Source organism: Schistocerca gregaria, chromosome 8 (assembly GCF_023897955.1).
Source record: "Schistocerca gregaria isolate iqSchGreg1 chromosome 8, iqSchGreg1.2, whole genome shotgun sequence".
Classification (NCBI taxonomy): Eukaryota; Metazoa; Arthropoda; class Insecta; order Orthoptera; family Acrididae; genus Schistocerca; species Schistocerca gregaria.
The window spans coordinates 198,381,779-198,399,588 of NC_064927.1; the positions used below are offsets into that span (position 1 = coordinate 198,381,779).

The 17,810-nt window shown below is 45.1% G+C and overlaps 1 protein-coding gene across 4 annotated transcripts in view; it reads left to right on the forward strand.

Annotated features, from left to right (window-relative positions):
* LOC126283953 (high affinity copper uptake protein 1-like) overlaps positions 1–17,810 on the forward strand; it is a 1,096,589-nt gene that overhangs the window by 643,923 nt on the left and 434,856 nt on the right. For 2 of the 4 annotated variants that reach the window (XR_007551384.1, XR_007551383.1), the window contains exon 1: positions 15,298–15,424. The exons of 1 other annotated variant lie outside the window; for it this stretch is intronic. The gene's annotated coding sequence lies outside the window, so the exon portion shown is untranslated. Of the gene's footprint in view, positions 1–15,291; positions 15,425–17,810 lie in introns of those variants that run through there. One more of the 4 variants, XM_049982387.1, reaches the window with a different exon arrangement.

The window sequence follows — 17,810 nt, forward strand, 5'->3', positions numbered from 1 at the left end:
TACAATAATTACAACTCACACAGGAATTCTGTCAGTAGCTATCCTTTAGGTCCATCATATTTCGGGCTTGCAGTCGGATCACATTGACATCTTGGCACGATATTTCGGCTAACAAACATGCAGCCATCTTCAGGCGAGTACGAGACTGAAGATTACTGTTTTTTTTTTCTTTATTGTGATTTCATTCCCCTGCCCCATATGGACAGGGGAGGGCTGTCAGCGGCACAATCCGCCGCTCTTCAGCCGAGTGACACTACAACTAAAACAAGAATAAAATGATACATACATAAGGAGATAAACGGGGGAACATAAAACAGTAAGGTGATAAAATGGAGGTAAAATATACACTGACATGGAGACGTTCATGGAGGACAGTTAACAAGGTCAACAGAAAGTTAAAAAAACACAATTGGCAATTCATAAAACACAGAGAAGACAGTGAATGCGCAGGCACAGGTTAAAAGTCGGCCACAGTAGTAAAAAAACTCTAGAACAACACACTTAAAACCCACTTGGAGCACACACGACGAACAATAAAACTGCCACGTGGGACCTGCCAAGGGAAAAGGTCAGAGAGTATGGAAAAGGAGGGGAGAGCAAGGGGCAGCTGGGAAAGCGGCGGGATGAAGAGAGGAGAGGCATCAGTGGGTTCACGAAAAGGCAGGAGACACGTGGGGCGGGAGAGGAGCGCAGGGACACTGGAAGGAGGCACGAGAGATGGGGGGGAGTAGGATGGGGAAGCCGCTCAGGAGGAGGAAGAGGGAAGAAAGGGAGCCTAGAGGAGGAGGCAGGAAGAAGGGGTTAGAGTTAGTAGGAAGGGTAGATGTCAGGGCGAAGCTCATCATCCCGGAGGGGTAGACAGTGGAAGTTGTGTTAGGAAAGGAGATGGAGGGTCTGGAGATGGAGAGAGGGTGGGACACAACAGTAAAGGTGTGGCAACTGGTTGGGGGTTGAGAGGATGGGAGACACCAGGGGGTGAGGGGGATCAAGGCGGCGAACAATATAGAGTGTGCGGATGTGTTCAAGGAAAAGGAGAAGGTGGGGGAAGGGGATGAGGTCGTAGAGGATGCGCGTGGGGGACGGAAGGCGTATGCGGAAGGCGAGGCGGAGCACATGGCGTTCGAGGATTTGGAGGGCTTGATAGAACCTTGGAGGGGGGAAATCCAGCTGGCATAACAGAGGATGGGGCGGATCAAGGATTTGTAGGTGTGAAGGATGGTGGAAGGATGTAGACCCCACGTCCGGCCGGACAGGATTTTCAAGAGGCGGTTGTGAGCTTTGCTTTGGATGGTAAGGACATGGGGAGTCCATGTGAGGTGGCGGTCGAGTGTGAGGCCAAGGTATTTTAGGGTAGGAGTGAGGTGGATAGAACGGCTATAAATGGTGAGTTAGAAATCATGGAGGCGGAAGGAGCGGGTGGTACGGCCTATGATGACCGCCTGGGATTAACACGGAGGAACCACTGGTTGCACCAAGCGGTGAATTGGTCAAGGTGTGTTTGGAGGGTACGTTGGGACCGTTGAAGGGTAGGATAAAGGGCTAGGTAGGCGGTGTCATCAGCGAACTGGAGAAGATGAACAGGAGGGGGAGGTTTGGACATATCAGCAGTGTACAGGAGAAGATTACTGGTGCGCGTCGTTCTATATATACCGAAAATTGGCGCGGCGGCGCCTGCGCAGTGGAGAAGGCTAATACCGCGCCCCGTATCTAATTTGGCGCGCTCTGCAGCAGAAGCAGGCCGCGCGTGCGTAGTGGTGTACCTACATTCGCGCTATCTATCCAGTAATCTTCAGTCTCGTACTCACCTGAAGATGGCTGCATGTTTGTTAGCGGAAATGTCGTGCCAAGATGTCAACGTGATCCGGCTGCAAGCCCGAAATATGATGGACCAATCAATACGCCGGGAAAACTTCAAGATACACAGCTATCCTTTAGTTATAAATACCCTGTATCAGTTTGTTGACGTACCATCAGATTTGTGTAGCGCTATTTCTTATCAAATTTTGTTTTTGAGTCATTTCACGTCGTCAAACTCACGGAATCAGTCATATCATAAGTGGCAAATTCCCCCGTCTTGCAACAAATGCTGTGGACGCCAATGTGCATTTGCCTCGTTTTCTGCCAATGAATCGAAGTCAGCCACCTACTCTACCTACAACTGAGCCTATATAACCGTTCAATATCACAGCCCTCCGAACTATTGCACGCAGGTATTTGTATACGATTCCAACTGCTACTCAATGATACTTTTCATGGAGGCCGGCCCTCGTGACCAAGCGCTTGTAGTTGGGAGCTCCAATGTTAGGCGCGTATTGGGGCCCCTTAGGGATACGGCGCCTAAGGAGGGGAAGAAATCCAGTGTGCACTCCGTGTGCATTCCGGGAGGAGTCATTCCTGATGTGGAAAGGGTCCTTCCGGATGCCATGAAGAGCACAGGGTGCAGCCAGCTGCAGGTGGTGGCACATGTCGGCACTAATGACGTGTGTCGCTTTGGATCTGAGGAAATTCTCTCTGGATTCCAGCGGCTATCTGATTTGGTGAAGGCTGCCGGTCTTGCTTACAAGATGAAGGCAGAGCTCACCATCTGCAGCATCGTTGACAGAACCGACTGCGGACCTTTGGTGCTGAGCCGGGTGGAGGGTCTGAATCAGAGGCTCAGACGGTTTTGCGACCGTATTGGCTGCAGATTCCTAGACTTGCGCCATAGGGTGGTGGGGTTTCGGGTTCCGCTGAATAGGTCAGGAGTTCACTACACTCAGCTGGCGGCTACACGGGTAGCGGAGGCTGTGTGGCGTGGACTGGGCGGTTTTTTAGGTTAGAAGGCCTCGGGAAAGTGCGGGAATGGGCTGCAATGTCAAAGGGTGCTTGGGAATTACAGGACGTGCTTGGATCAAGGAACAGTCGGAATTATAGTTGTAAATTGTTGTAGTTGCGCTGGAAAAGTCCCTGAGCTTCAAGCGCTAATAGAAAGCACAGAAGCTGATATCATTATAGGTGCAGAAAGCTGGCTAAAGCCTGAAATAAGTTCTGCAGAAATTTTTACGAAGTCTCAGACGGTGTTCAGGAAAGATAGATTAGGCAGAATTGGTGGTGGAGTGTTTGTGTCTGTCAGTAGTGGTTTATCTTGTAGTGAAGTCGAAGTAGACACTCCGTGCGAATTGGTGTGGGTGGAGGTTATACTTAACAGCCGAATTAAGTTAATAATTGGCTCCTTCTACCGACCCCCAGACTCCGATGATACAGTTGCGGAACAGTTCAGAGAAAGTTTGAGTCTCGTAACAAATAAATACCCCACTCATACGGTTATAGTTGGTGGGGACTTCAACCTACCCTCGGTATGTTGGCAAAAATACTTGTTCAAAACCGGTGGTAGGCAGAAAACGTCTTCCGAGATTGTCCTAAATGCATTCTCCGAAAATTATTTCGAGCAGTTAGTCCACGAACCCACGCGAATTGTAAATGGTTGCGAAAACACACTTGACCTCTTGGCCACAAACAATCCAGAGCTGATAGAGAGCATCATGACTGATACAGGGATTAGTGATCACAAGGTCATTGTAGCTAGGCTCAATACCATTTCTTCCAAACCCATCAGAAACAAACGCAAAATAATTTTATTTAAAAAAGCGGATAAAGTGCCACTAGAAGCCTTCCTAAAAGACAATTTCCATTCCTTCCGAACTGACTATGCGAATGTAGACGAGATGTGGCTCAAATTCAAAGATATAGTAACAACAGCAATTGAGAGATTCATACCTCATAAATTGGTAAGAGATGGAACGGATCCCCCGTGGTACACAAAAAAGGTCCGAACGCTGTTGCAGAGGCAAAGGAAAAAGCATGCGAAGTTCAGAAGAACGCGAAATCCCGAAGATGGGCTAAAATTTACAAAATGGCTCTGAGCACTATGGGACTCAACTGCTGTGGTCATTAGTCCCCTAGAACTTAGAACTACTTAAACCTAACTAACCTAAGGACATCACACACATCCATGCCCTAGGCAGGATTCGAACCTGCGACCGTAGCAGTCGCACGGTTCCGGACTGCGCGCCTAGAACCGCGAGACCACCGCGGCCGGCTAAAATTTACAGACGCGCGAAATTTGGCACGTACTTCGATGCGAGATGCCTTTAATAGGTTCCACAACGAAACATTGTCTCGAAATTTGGTAGAAAATCCGAAGAAATTCTGGTCGTATGTAAAGTACACAAGCGGCAAGACGCAGTCAATACCTTCGCTGCGCAGTGCCGATGGTACTGTTATCGACGACTGTGCCGCTAAAGCGGAGTTATTGAACGCAGTTTTCCGAAATTCCTTCACCAGGGAAGACGAATGGAATATTCCAGAATTTGAAACACGAACATCTGCTAGCATGAGTTTCTTAGAAGTAGATACCTTAGGGGTTGCGAAGCAACTCAAATCGCTTGATACGGGCAAGTCTTCAGGTCCAGATTGTATACCGATTAGGTTCCTTTCAGATTACGCTGATACTATAGCTCCCTACTTAGCACTCATATACAACCGCTCGCTCACCAATAGATCTGTACCTACAGATTGGAAAATTGCGCAGGTCGCACCAGTGTTCAAGAAGGGTAGTAGGAGTAATCCATTTAACTACAGACCTATATCATTGACGTCGGTTTGCAGTAGGGTTTTGGAGCATATACTGTATTCAAACATTATGAATCACCTCGAAGGGAACGATCTATTGACACGTAATCAGCATGGCTTCAGAAAACATCGCTCTTGTGCAACGCAGCTAGCTCTTTATTCGCACGAAGTAATGGCCGCTATCGACAGGGGATCTCAAGTTGATTCCGTATTTCTAGATTTCCGGAAAGATTTTGACACCGTTCCTCACAAGCGACTTCTAATCAAGCTGCGGAGCTATGGGGTATCGTCTCAGTTGTGCGACTGGATTCGTGATTTCCTGTCAGGAAGGTCGCAGTTCGTAGTAATAGACGGCAAATCATCGAGTAAAACTTAAGTGATATCAGGTGTTCCCAGGGAAGCGTCCTGGGACCTCTACTGTTCCTGATCTATATAAATGACCTGGGTGACAATCTGAGCAGTTCTCTTAGATTGTTCGCAGATGATGCTGTAATTTACCGTCTAGTAAGGTCATCCGAAGACCAGTATCAGTTGCAAAGCGATTTAGAAAAGATTGCTGTATGGTGTGTCAGGTGGCAGTTGACGCTAAATAACGAAAAGTGTGAGATGATCCACATGAGTTCCAAAAGAAATCCGTTGGAATTCGATTACTCGATAAATAGTACAATTCTCAAGGCTGTCAATTCATCTAAGTACCTGGGTGTTAAAATTACCAACAACTTCAGTTGGAAGGACCACATAGATAATATTGTCGGGAAGGCGAGCCAAAGGTTGCGTTTCATTGGCAGGACACTTAGCAGAAGCAACAAGTCCACTAAAGAGACAGCTTACACTACACTCGTTCGTCCTCTGTTAGAATATTGCTGCGCGGTGTGGGATCCTTACCAGGTGGGATTGACGGAGGACATCGAAAGGGTGCAAAAAAGGGCAGCTCGTTTTGTATTATCGCATTATAGGGGAGAGAGTGTGGTAGATATGATACACGAGTTGGGATGGAAGTCATTACAGCATAGACGTTTTTCGTCGCGGCGAGACCTTTTTACGAAATTTCAGTCACCAACTTTCTCTTCCGAATGCGAAAATATTTTGTTGAGCCCAACCTACATAGGTAGGAATGATCATCAAAATAAAATAAGAGAAATCAGAGCTCGAACAGAAAGGTTTAGGTGTTCGTTTTTCCCGCTCGCTGTTCGGGAGTGGAATGGTAGAGAGATAGTATGATTGTGGTTCGATGAACCCTCTGCCAAGCACTTAAATGTGAATTGCAGAGTAGTCATGTAGATGTAGATGTAGATGTAGGCGCTTCAGTCCGGAACCGCGCTGCTGCTACGGTCACAGGTTCGAATCCTCCCACGGACATTGAATGTGTGTGATGTCCTTAGGTTAGTTAGGTTTAAGTAGTTCTAAGTCTAGGGGACTGATGACCTCAGATGTTAAGTTCCATAGTGCTCAGAGCCATTTTTAATACTGTTAACCACTGCTGTACCTTTAGTAGGTGGACAGACACACTTTCTTGTCGCTCTGTTTGGCCCTGTCTGAACAATAGACGCAGACGTACGCACACAGTACTACTGCTACAGACGTAGATAGCTTCTTCCGATCGTTTCTGCGCAGCGCACTGCATTTGTGGAAAGCCTTTCGCGTTTGCCGCGAGCACACTGCGGCAGCGTGTTAAGCCGATGTCGGCCGGAGGCTAATCCCACGGATGAGCGCTAATAACGCGACGCTGACGCGGATTATGGCGCGTGGCTGTCAGCGAGAAGCCACCAGCCACACACATACACCATTGTGGTTCCGGCGCGCGAGAGGCTGCAGAGGTGCACCCCACTGCGCGTGTGTCCATGTTGATTCTCGTTTGTTCACCCTACTGCGCTTGCGTATACAGATTGGTCTTCTCTGGACTTTTTTTTTGGGGGGGGGAGGTGTTATTTTTGGACTAGTGTCAGTGTTATTTGCTACCCAAACCGGTGTTATTTTTTGTCAATTTCGGTGCTATTTTCTGACGGTTTATTTTTCAAGAATGTACAAGGTGACACACGGGAGACAGGCGGTTTTTAATTAAATAATACTCAGCCAACTTTAAAATTAATGCATGTTTATTTACACAAAATCAAACTTCATTACTTTTCATTTTAGTTAACAAAGTTATTTGTGAAAAGTAATGACGTCAAGGTGATGTCCATTATTTCGAATGCAGGACTCAAGTCTTCTCAAAATCCTCCATCATACGGACTAAAATCTTTGCAGGGATGGTGGCAATTTCTTGAATGATTGCATTTTTGAACATGTCCAAATTTCGTGATTTGTGGTTGTAGACACAGTTCTTAAGGTACCCCCTTAGAAAAAAGTCACATACTGACAAGTCGGGAGACCTGGGAGGGCAAGGAACATTGCCAAAACGTGAGATAATCCGGCAAGGGAACATGCGTCTAAGAACTGTCATTGAAGTGTTTTCCAGTATGCGATGTTGCCCCATCCTGCTGGAACCAAACGCGTTTTAAAGGGCTTCGTCGTCTTCTTAGTTCTGGTTTCAAGAATGTTTCAAGCATACAAATGTTACTTACTTACTCACTGGTCATACCGGACTCGAGAGTCCATTACCGCAGCAACGTATTTTCGGCATCTGTCCCTGTCTTGGGCTATTTCCTTCCATTCACCTTCAATACCTAGGCTGCTCAAATCAGCCTTCACATTGTCCTCCCATCTACGCCTCGGTCTCCCCACAGGACGTTTTCCCTCTAGGTGCCCTACCAGTACTCTGCGCGCTGTCCTGCCCTCATCCATTCGAGCTACGTGACCCGCCCATCGCAGCCTACGTAATTTAATAATACTGATTATGTCAGGGCTTGAATAGAGTTCGTGAACCTCTTCGTTATGCAGCTTTCGACACTCTCCGCTAATGACATCCCTTTCTGCTCCGAAAATTTTCCTCAAAATTTTGTTTTCAAATACTCGAAACGGCTTTTCATTTTGCACAGTGAGAGACCAAGTCTCACACCCATACAGCATAACTGGTAGAATAATATTTTTGTATATTCTAATCTTTAAATTCCTAGACAATATCCGTGATGAAAGTAATCTATTCAGTGAGAAGTAGCATGCATTTCCCGCCCGTAATCTCTTCTTCAGCTCGGGTTCAATCTCATTTCTCGAAGTGATGTCCATGCCTAGATACTTAAAATGTGTTCACTTTTTCAAACTGCATGCCTCCAACTCTTAACATTTCTTGAACTACTGCTGTTGGCATTCTAGTAGTAAACGAATGTAACGAACCAAATTAACAGTAACTGTGGCCCCGTTCCCTTAAAAAAGTCTAATAATGCCAACAGAGCGAAGAGCACACCAGACTGTTACTTTTTCTGAATGTAGAGGACGCTGGTAGATAAGGTATGGATGCTCTGGAGCCCAGTAACGTAGGTTTTCCTTATTCACGGCCCCGTTTAAATGAAAATGTGCTTCATCGTTCATCAATAAAATTTCATTTTCATTCGATGCCAAAATCACTTGCATTCTGTACGCAAAGTCTTCTCATACTGCAAAATCAGTTTCCTTAAGTTGTTGGACAATGAGCATTTTGTAGGGAAGGAATTTTAATTCTTTATGCAAAATTCGTCTAACCGATTCATGATTGACTCGTAACTCACTAGCATGACGTCTAGCTGACCGTCCTGGGCTTCTGACTGCCGTTTGCCTTACCCTTCAACATTTTCTGGTGTCATTACTCTGCGTCTCGGGCCAGGATGCTTCTTATCCGGTATGTTTCCAGTTGATCTGAAGTTTTCCATCCATCTGAGGATTGTGTTACGGCTCGGAACAGCTTCATGTCGACCGACATTAAACCGCGCACGAAACAATCGCTGCATAGCAATAATAGACTCACCACTTTTCACGAAACTGTCACAGACAAACACTCTACGTCGCAAGTGCCACTGCTCCATAGTGACTGAGTAAATGAAATGGCGTCTTGTGTGGATCAGGACTATCCCCACCACGACCGCCTCCCACCACCGCGCCGTCAGTACTACGCAGTTCAAAACCGTCCGTCTCCCGTGTGTCACACTGTACTTTATTTTTGTCGTATTTCATTGCTTTTCAGTGTTAAGTAGAGAATCCACATCTACGTGACTACTCTGCAACTCAAAATTTAGTGCTTGGCAGAGGGTTCATCGGACCACATCAAGCTATTTCTCTACTGTTCCACTCTCTCAGGCGTGCGGAAAAAACGAACACACTTATCTTCCCGTGCGAGCTCTGATTTCTCCTATTTCATTATGATGAGCATTTCTCTCTCTGCTTGTCGGCGCCAACAAAATATTTTCACACTCTGGAGATAAGTTATTGACTGAAATTTCCTGAGAATGTCCTGCCGCAGCGAGAAACTTCTTTGCTTTAATGACTGTCACCTTAGTTCGTGTATCATATCCGTTTCACACACTGCCCTGCTTCGCGATAATACAAAACGAGCTGCCCTTCTTTTAAACTTTTTCGGTGTCCTCCGTCAGTCTCTGACGTAAGGAAATATTATTATTATTAAGCATCAGATTGAGGAGAGGAGGCAACATATACTTGCGTGGTTCCCTTTTCCGTTTAGAAAGTGTTGCGTACCATTGTGGAACAGTAAGGCTTTGTGCGAGCGATGTGCAGTTGGAGAAGTTAAGTTTGCTAAGAAATTCCCGGACATCACTAGCACTGGAAATGTACCTAAGGGCCAGTTTAAAAATGAGTTTGAAGAATATTAAAAGGGGGCGTCGGCCTCGACTGTTCTGTCCGCACAATGACACAGTTGGCTCTGTAAAAATCTGGGCACATAGAAAGTAAATGATTAAGCAAACACAAATTTAGAGTAATTGACACTATAATTACGAACTTGGACTTAATGTACATATAACATGTTAACACTTACGTCAATAACAATGACAGTGCTTGAGTGGTTTGAAAAGTTTAGAAATCACGTAGGAATGTCCATTCATTAACCACTCGGCGTTATCCGCACATGCTAGTACCACATGCAACAAAATGACAGTATTTATTTGTAGGGCTTATCAAATTACAAGTCTAATAATGACGCCTATGTAATGATGCATCCAATAAAAACAGAATGATATCGTCCGGCAGTGGACGATGGGTTGCGCGCTTACTTTTTGTGACATTCAAATGTCTTCAGAGTCTATCTTTAATATCGATGTTTTTACATGCACACTGAATTAGTCTATAGTTTCTTAGGCGCGTCAGTGGTGCTGGATTTCTTTCTCCTTGTAAATCGTCAAAATACATCATTACAACGCATAGTTAAATATTATACGTTGGCAAATAAATCGCTCTTGTTCACTAATCAGATCAGTGTTTTATGTGACGAGATGTGGCGGTGTGAAAATACATCATCTCAAGTCCTATCTCTTGCGGATTCCACACAGCGCAATAGTACTCCAGAAGAGGGCGGACAAGCATAGTGTATGCAGTCTCTTTAGTAGACCTATTGAATTTTCTAAGTGTCCTTCGGTTTACATTCTCACAACATTGTTGTCATCCCTAAGTCCAGTATTTAGTTGCATTTACAACCTTTATATTTGTGTGATTTTAGCGGATCCTATTAGTACTCCTGTAGATGACTTCAAGCTTTTCATTACTCTGATTCAATTGCCAGCTTTCGCACCGTACAGATAGCTTGTCTGAATCATTTTGCAATTCGTTTTGGTCATCTGATGACTCTAGAAGACGGTAAATGACAGAATCATTTGCAAATAATTTAAGAGGGCTGCTGAGATTGTCTCCTACATTATTTACATAGACCAAGAACAGCAGAGCACCTATAACACTTCTTTGGGGAACGCCGGATATTACTCCTGTTTTACTCGATGACTTTCCGTTCCTGTTTTACTCGATGACTTTCCGTCAATCACCTTTGACCTTTCTGACAGTAAATCACGAATCCAGTGGCACAGCTGAGACGATACTCCATAGGCACGCAATTTGATTAGAAGTTGCTTGTGAGGAAAGGGTATCAGAAGTCGTTTGGAGGACTAAAAACATAGAATTAGCTTGACCTCCTTGTCGACAGCATTCATTACTTGGTGAAGAAGGAGATATTCTGAATCCATGTTGGCTATTTGTCAATAAATCGTTTGCTTTGAGATAATTCATAATGTTCGATCACAGTATATGTTCCAGAATCCTACTGCAGGTCGACCTTAGTGACATGGGTCTGTGTATTGGTGTGACTCTTGCAACATTCCAGTCTTTAGGTATGGATTTTTCGACCAGCGAGCGGTTGTGTATCATTTCTGAGTTGGAGCTATTGCATCGGCAGATTCTGAAAGGACCCTGAGTGATATACAATCTGGACCGAGGGCCAATCATTTATTAAGTGATGTAAGCTGTTCCATACACCGAGATTATCTACTTCTAAGTTACTCATGTTGGCAGCTGTTATTCGTTCAAATTGTGGAATATGTACTTCGTCTTCTTTAGTGAAGGAATTTCGAAACCGTGTTTAGTAACTCTGCTTTCGTGGCACTGTCACTGGTAACATCATCATTGTTACCGCACAGTAAATACATTCATTGTGTGTAGCTGCTGGTATATTTTAGGTGTCATCAGAATCTCTGTGAATTTTCTATTCGTTTTCGAGACAGCGTTTCATTGTGGAAGCTATTAAAAACATCTCGTACTGAAGTTCGTGCTGGATTTCGGGCTCCTTTAAACCTTTTCTTTTGAATTTGGCACCCTTTTTTCGTTGATTCCGGAACAGCGGCCTGACCTGTTTTGTGAACCATCGGGGCTGAGAACAGCGACTTATTAATCTATTTGGTGTACAGGGTGTCCCATTTATCTTGACCACCGTAAATACCTGTTTGTCCAGATGCAAATTACAACATGTTTCAAGCAAATGTTTACTGGTCAGGGGAACATCAATCAGTATGATTGCCTTCGTTGTAGCTTTGTTTTTTACAAAGATATGAGCAGTTGTACGACTTTTTTTTTAAAATGGCGCCCTGTATTTTGTATTCGTTAATTCATTTCCTCTCCTAAAGACCTATTCAAAAATGTATCACAGTCTACCATTCACTGAAACACAACGTTATTAATTACAAAACACAACATTGACTTTGAGCCCGGGATCACAAACTCGTCCATTTGCTGGAGTTATCATAAAACAAATGAAGGCCAAGTAGAAACATAACACAAAATTGACTTTGACTCTCCTGTGCCATTGCCCAGGAGTAGAAAATTCAAAGGTGCTCAAAGTGGTGACCCTGGACACCGATACACTGGTGCACTCGTTGAATGAAAGAATTATTTACTGCTTCCCGTGTTGCTTGCTGAAGACAATTAGAAGGAAGCACGATACGTTCCTGCATATCCTCTGGAGTTGTTGAAATATCGTGATAGACAACGTTTTTAATGCGTCCCCAAAGATAAAAGTCCAGAGGATTTAAATCAGGAGACCTAGCAGGCTAAGTAACTGTTCCTCCTCGACCAATACATCTGGCAGGATACCTTCGGTTCAGAACACGACGTACACGCAAGGCATTATGTGCTGGACATCCATCGTGTTGATACCACATAAGCATTCTGGTTCTTAGCGGCACTTCATCCAGAAGAGGAGGAAGAATTTGTCTGAGGTAGCTGGTATACGCTGTGCCGTTTAGACTACCACTGATGAAATAAGGGCCAATAATTGTAGAACCAAGCATCCCACACCAGACGTCAACTCTCCATTGACGCTGATGTTCCACCTGTCTAACCCATCGTGGGTTGTCGCTGGACCAATAATGCATGTTCTTTGTATTTACCTGTCCTTTGAGAAGGAACATTCATCGGTAAATAGAACATTGGAGAAGAAGTTCGGGTTGGCGAGGATTTGCTACTGTGCCCGCTGACAGAATCATTCCCATGCAATTCTTTGATGTAGATGTACATGGAAAGGATGGAACCGGTGACGTGCAAGAATACGATGTACACTGGCTTTATGAATGCCAATCTCGTGTTCAAGCTGTCGTGTGCTCACATGTGGATTCATAGCAACGGAACCGAGAACAGTAACTTCGGGAGCTTCTTCTGTGCGAGTTCTAAGACGATTGCGTTGTCGTGGGTTGAAACATCCCGTTTCCTGAAGCATCGCAACAAGACGAGGAAACATTTGTCGGAAAGATGAGTTTTTGTCGGGGTATCGCTATCTGTACAGTTCCTCTGCCTGCGTAGCATTTCGTCTACTTTCAACAACAATAAAAGAAACGTTATGTCGATGCAGTTTGTAGAAAGGCCGGCCGGAGTGGCCGAGCGGTTCTAGGCGCTTCAGTCTGGAACCGCGCGACCGCTACAGTCGCAGGTTCGAATCCTGCTCGGGCATGGATGTGTGTGATGTCCTTAGGTTAGTTAGGTTTAAGTAGTTCTAAGTTCTAGGGAACTAATGACCTCAGACGTTAAGTCCTATAGTGCTCAGAGCCATTAGAACATTTTTTTTTTTTTTTTAAGGAAGGACAGCCACGGGTGTGCATTCCACTTATGTTTTCATTTGTCCTCTGTCTACGTTTGCACGTGGATGTGTTCCATGACCCCTAGTACCTGCACTAAGCGCTGGGAGCGTCAACATCAATGTTGTGTTATGTAATTAATGACGTTGTGTTTCAGTGAATGGTATACTGTCATACATTTTTGAATAGGTCCTTAGGAGAGGAAATGACTTAACGAATAAAAAATATTGGGTACCATTTATAAAAGTCATACCGTTATTCATATCTTTGTGAAAAACAAAGCTACAACGAAGGCAATCATGATGATTGATGTCCTCCTGACGGCTAAAGAACATTTGCTTGAAACATTTTGTAATTAGCATCTGGACAAACAGTTATTTAGGGTGGTCAAGATAAATGGGACACCCTGTATATCTGGTGTGCGCTTTCATAATTAATTGGGAATGGGCGAAGACTGTCTCTTAGGAAAGCATCAAAGCAAATGTTTATCCCTTTTTTTAAATACACATATTTTGCGTTTACTTTTGGTGGGTTTGGAACATAAATATAAATTACATTATTGCTACTGACTTCACACATCTCATTTTTTTGTTATTTGAAAAAGAACCCTTTACAACAACCTATTAAATTTAATCAAGTAAAGAACAAACAACGTTGATAGGTTTTCAAAAGATAGCATTGACATATCTTCCAAGTTTACGTCCGGGACTTTGTACCACCGCACCGGCAGCACTTCACCAGGACATTAACGCTATCGCTCCGAGGCTGTATTTGAACGTGGAAGCCAAACTGCCTCCAAAACAACAATAGATACTCAAGAGAGTCTCATTTTTTTTCTCTTCGCGTGGTAAGTTCCTTTTTCATTAATTTCTCGAGCGATTTGTATTCGTTCAGAATATCTACATGGCTGAGACCTGGAAATCCACAATCTTTGCTGCGTAACCAACAATGTTCATCGCTGCCTTCCTAGCGTTGAAACAAAAAGCTAGGGCTGTGGGCAACCTAGTTTGAAGCTGCTTGTCAGTATGTTTCAGTGTTTGCTTCAGCTCTGCCTCAAGTAGCTGACTTCACATTTTCCGAAAGTGCTCTACTTTCAGTTTCTAAAATCCCTTTTTCTATATCAAAGAACCCATCTTCAAACAGTTTTAGCTTGGAGTGGAGGGAACAATTTCATCTGGCGACGTCACGTTTTCCGACACTTGTGCACAACAAAACGTAGCCTACCACTTCATTTACGTATTGGCTAAGCTTAAGGGCTATATTCAGTTGTTTTCGTATACTAAAAATATGCAGTAACTAATACGCCGTATTAAAGATCTTCAAAAACGCGACATTTTTGCTGCTGTTTGTTCTGCAAAAGACCTTAGAATTTTCATGGGGAAGAAAGCTATTACCGGCGACTCTCCCAGTTAGGCATCAGTCTTACGCAGGAAATGAATGCTCCTTTTAAGGTTCTAAGCGTACCTCAGCCTCGAGAAAAAATTCAAGATCCAATTGTTACATTAAAGGACTAACAGCTACCGATATTAGTAGAGTCGAGTGTTTTCCAACAACGGGTTGAATCGATTGTTTTTATTCCATTTTGAAACGATGTGGCTGGTTGGTCCCTCAGAAACTTAAGTTCCCAATCGAGATTAGGTTTGCAGTAACAATAAACAAGGCTCAAGATCAGAGAGAGAGAGAGAGAGAGAGAGAGAGAGAGAGGAAAGAGGAGATGGACAGAGAGTGGGAAAGAGAGAAAATAGGCAGAGAGAGGGGGAGGGAGGTGATGAGCAGACAGAGGGGTGAGACGGAAATAGAGGGAGACTGGGAGGGGGGGGGGGGGGAGAGAGGAGGAGAATGCGACATACTTAGCAATTGCAAATCTTGCTGAGTTCGTTAGTACTTCCATATGCATAAGTGTGTCATATTAAAATAGAGAACGATATCGAGCGCGTGTAAGCGGTGATGTCGGCTTTTATGTAGCGTACACAATGTTTAAATTATAACCAATTTAAATGGAGGCGTACTTCTTAATTCTCCATTTGACACAGAAAAATCTTATGTATGCAAATACAAAAACATTTAGGACGAGGGTGAAAATATAAGTTCACACATACTAACATCATTCAGTCTGTCAATCACAAAGTTATCTTACTCGAGCTGTACTCGATACGTATCTTCATTCTACCAGCCCCCTGCTAAACTGATTTTTTTTTCCTTGCAGGTACGTTCTGGCGTTGGTAGGCAGTCGTGCCATGCCCATAACGCCTTTCGTCTGTAGAATATCGCTGTCCTCCCAGCCTACACAGTTGAAGCAAGATCGGAGCTGTAGGGAAGAGATGTGCTACATGTAAACTGTGAGTATAAATTTTTAACGAATGAATCAACGTTACAATGAAATAGAACCAGAGTCGGGTCCCATTGTTGTAAAAATATCTTAGAGGCCTCGACGACATGAGGTAGGCGGTGTTTCTCATAGTGCTTCCAGCTAACAATTTTCTAAAAGTGCAAAACACATTTCACAACATCCAGGAAAATAAATTTCGATTGTAAAAGCGAGAAGTTTTGTTGTTACTAGGAATAAGTAATGATAGCGGCGTTTCGTCTTTATTGTGTAGTTCTCACAATAGGTTAGCATGAAAAGATTATTTTTGAACTGGGTGACACATCTAGCTTCTCTTGACTTCTACACGTTGAGCTGTATCGTTGCATTAGCGTTTTAATGGCTGTGTGTATACACAGTTCCGTTATGAGCTGTAAATTTTAATGTGACAAAAATTATTGAAAATATGAGGTACAAGAAGAGAGACGAAATTTGTGTGGTCCACCTGTGTTAAATTCATACTTTAAATATTTTTTTCTCATGTACGGTACAACAGTGTTGTATGAATCTCTGATGTGTTGTAAATACAGCAAGCTCTTGCTGCATTATGTTGATTTGTCTTAAAGTTTATTTTGGTTATGTATACTCCGCTGCAGAGTGAATATCTCATTCTGGAAACATCCCCCAGGCTATGGTAAGCCATGTCTCCACAGTATCCTTTCTTTCAGGAGTGCTAGTTCTGCATGTTTCGCAGAAGAGCTTCTGTAAAGTTTGTAAAGTTTGGAAGGTAGGAGACGGATACTGGCAGAAGTAAAGCTGTGAGTACCGGGCGTGAGTCGTGCTTCGGTAGCTCAGTTGGTAGAGCACTTGCTCGCGAAAGGCAAAGATCCCGAGTTCGAGTCTCGGTGGGGCACACAGTTTTAATCTGCCAGGAAGTTTCAAATTTGTGTGTGTTTTGAAATGGTTAGGCGACACGTTTCCTGTTGTTAAATTGTGTTCCGACCCGAGCCACGTTCGTGTTGTCATCTGGACATAGAGCTAAAAAGATTAGTAGTCCTGTGGAGCGCCGGGTCACTAATGAAACAGCAGTTAACAAACATTTATTGGCAAGAGTTTTCCAGTCGCTCCATATTTTTCCCGGCGGGGCCTACCAGCGACCGTGCTGAGCCAGTGTCGCTCGAAAGCGCAGGTCCTGCCGTTGCCTACGTTCAGTGCCGATGTCCATGGGAGATTGCGGCAGCGGTTGATCTCCGCAGCCCAGCATGGCTGTGGACGTCCGTCGGAGCCTTAGCGCTCTCTTTAAGTGAAGCTGCACTTAGGCTCGATTCCAGAAATGCATACCCCCTGTAGTCGGTTCTGAAGACGGCGTGAAAGACTCAACAGCAACACGAAAGACAAGTGGGTAAGGCAGTACCTGTACTACTCCAGTAGCGGCGGCACAGGCGCCCAGCGCCTAAGTTCGACTTCTTGCAGACTTTAATACGGTTCACCAAAAGAAGGTCGGCCCGGCCTCCTTCCATCGCCTGTCACCGTTGTGACCGCAGCACTGCAGCTTGCAATTAAATATTCCCCCCCCCCCCCCCCCTCCCACCCGCTCATGGTCGGACAGACTCCACGTTGGCGGCAGGCTATAGACGCTTTTTAGTTCACTAGAGCGTCCTACAAATTAATAGAGCTTGTCTTCCCAGGGTCCTCCCTCTGCCCGACCGGCGACCTAGGTCTGGGCTTTCCATTGCTGTCCGCGTCCAGTCCCTGCTGTCTGAACTGGGGTCGTTCCCTCTTCTGCCACCCTTCCAGGCCGTGCGCCCACGCCTCCCTGGTGTATGCCCCGGCCGTCCATCCGCCTGGACTTGGCACGGGAACCCAAAGACTCGGTTCCGCATGTGGCCCTCCGTCGCCGTTTCCTTGCGCTCCTCGCCTCATTTTCAGGCTGTGAGCCTGTCCACACTGATGGTTCCCTGGTGGATGGTCGTCCTGCCTACGCTTTTGCTCACGCTGCCCATGTTGAACAGCGCTCCTTGCCGGCTGGCTGCAGTATTTTTACTGCAGAGCTGGTGGCCATATTGCGCGCTCTTGAGCATATGCGTTCCTGCTCAGGTACGTCCATCGTCATCTGCAGTGACTCCCTGAGCACCCTCCAGGCTATCGACCGCTGCTATACCTCTTCTCCTCTGGTATCCTTTATTCAGGAGTCTGTTTTTGCCATTACCCGCTCTGGTCGTTCGGTGGTCTTTGTTTGGACGCCAGGTCACGTTGGCATCCCGGGGAACGAACGTGTCGACAGGCTGGCCAAAGGGGCGATCGACGCCCCCACTTTGGAGATCGGCCTCCCGGCTCGTGATCTGCAGCTGGCGTTGCGCCGTAAGGTGCTTCAGATATGGCATGACGAGTGGCGTAGCCTGACTTCGCCGAATAAACTG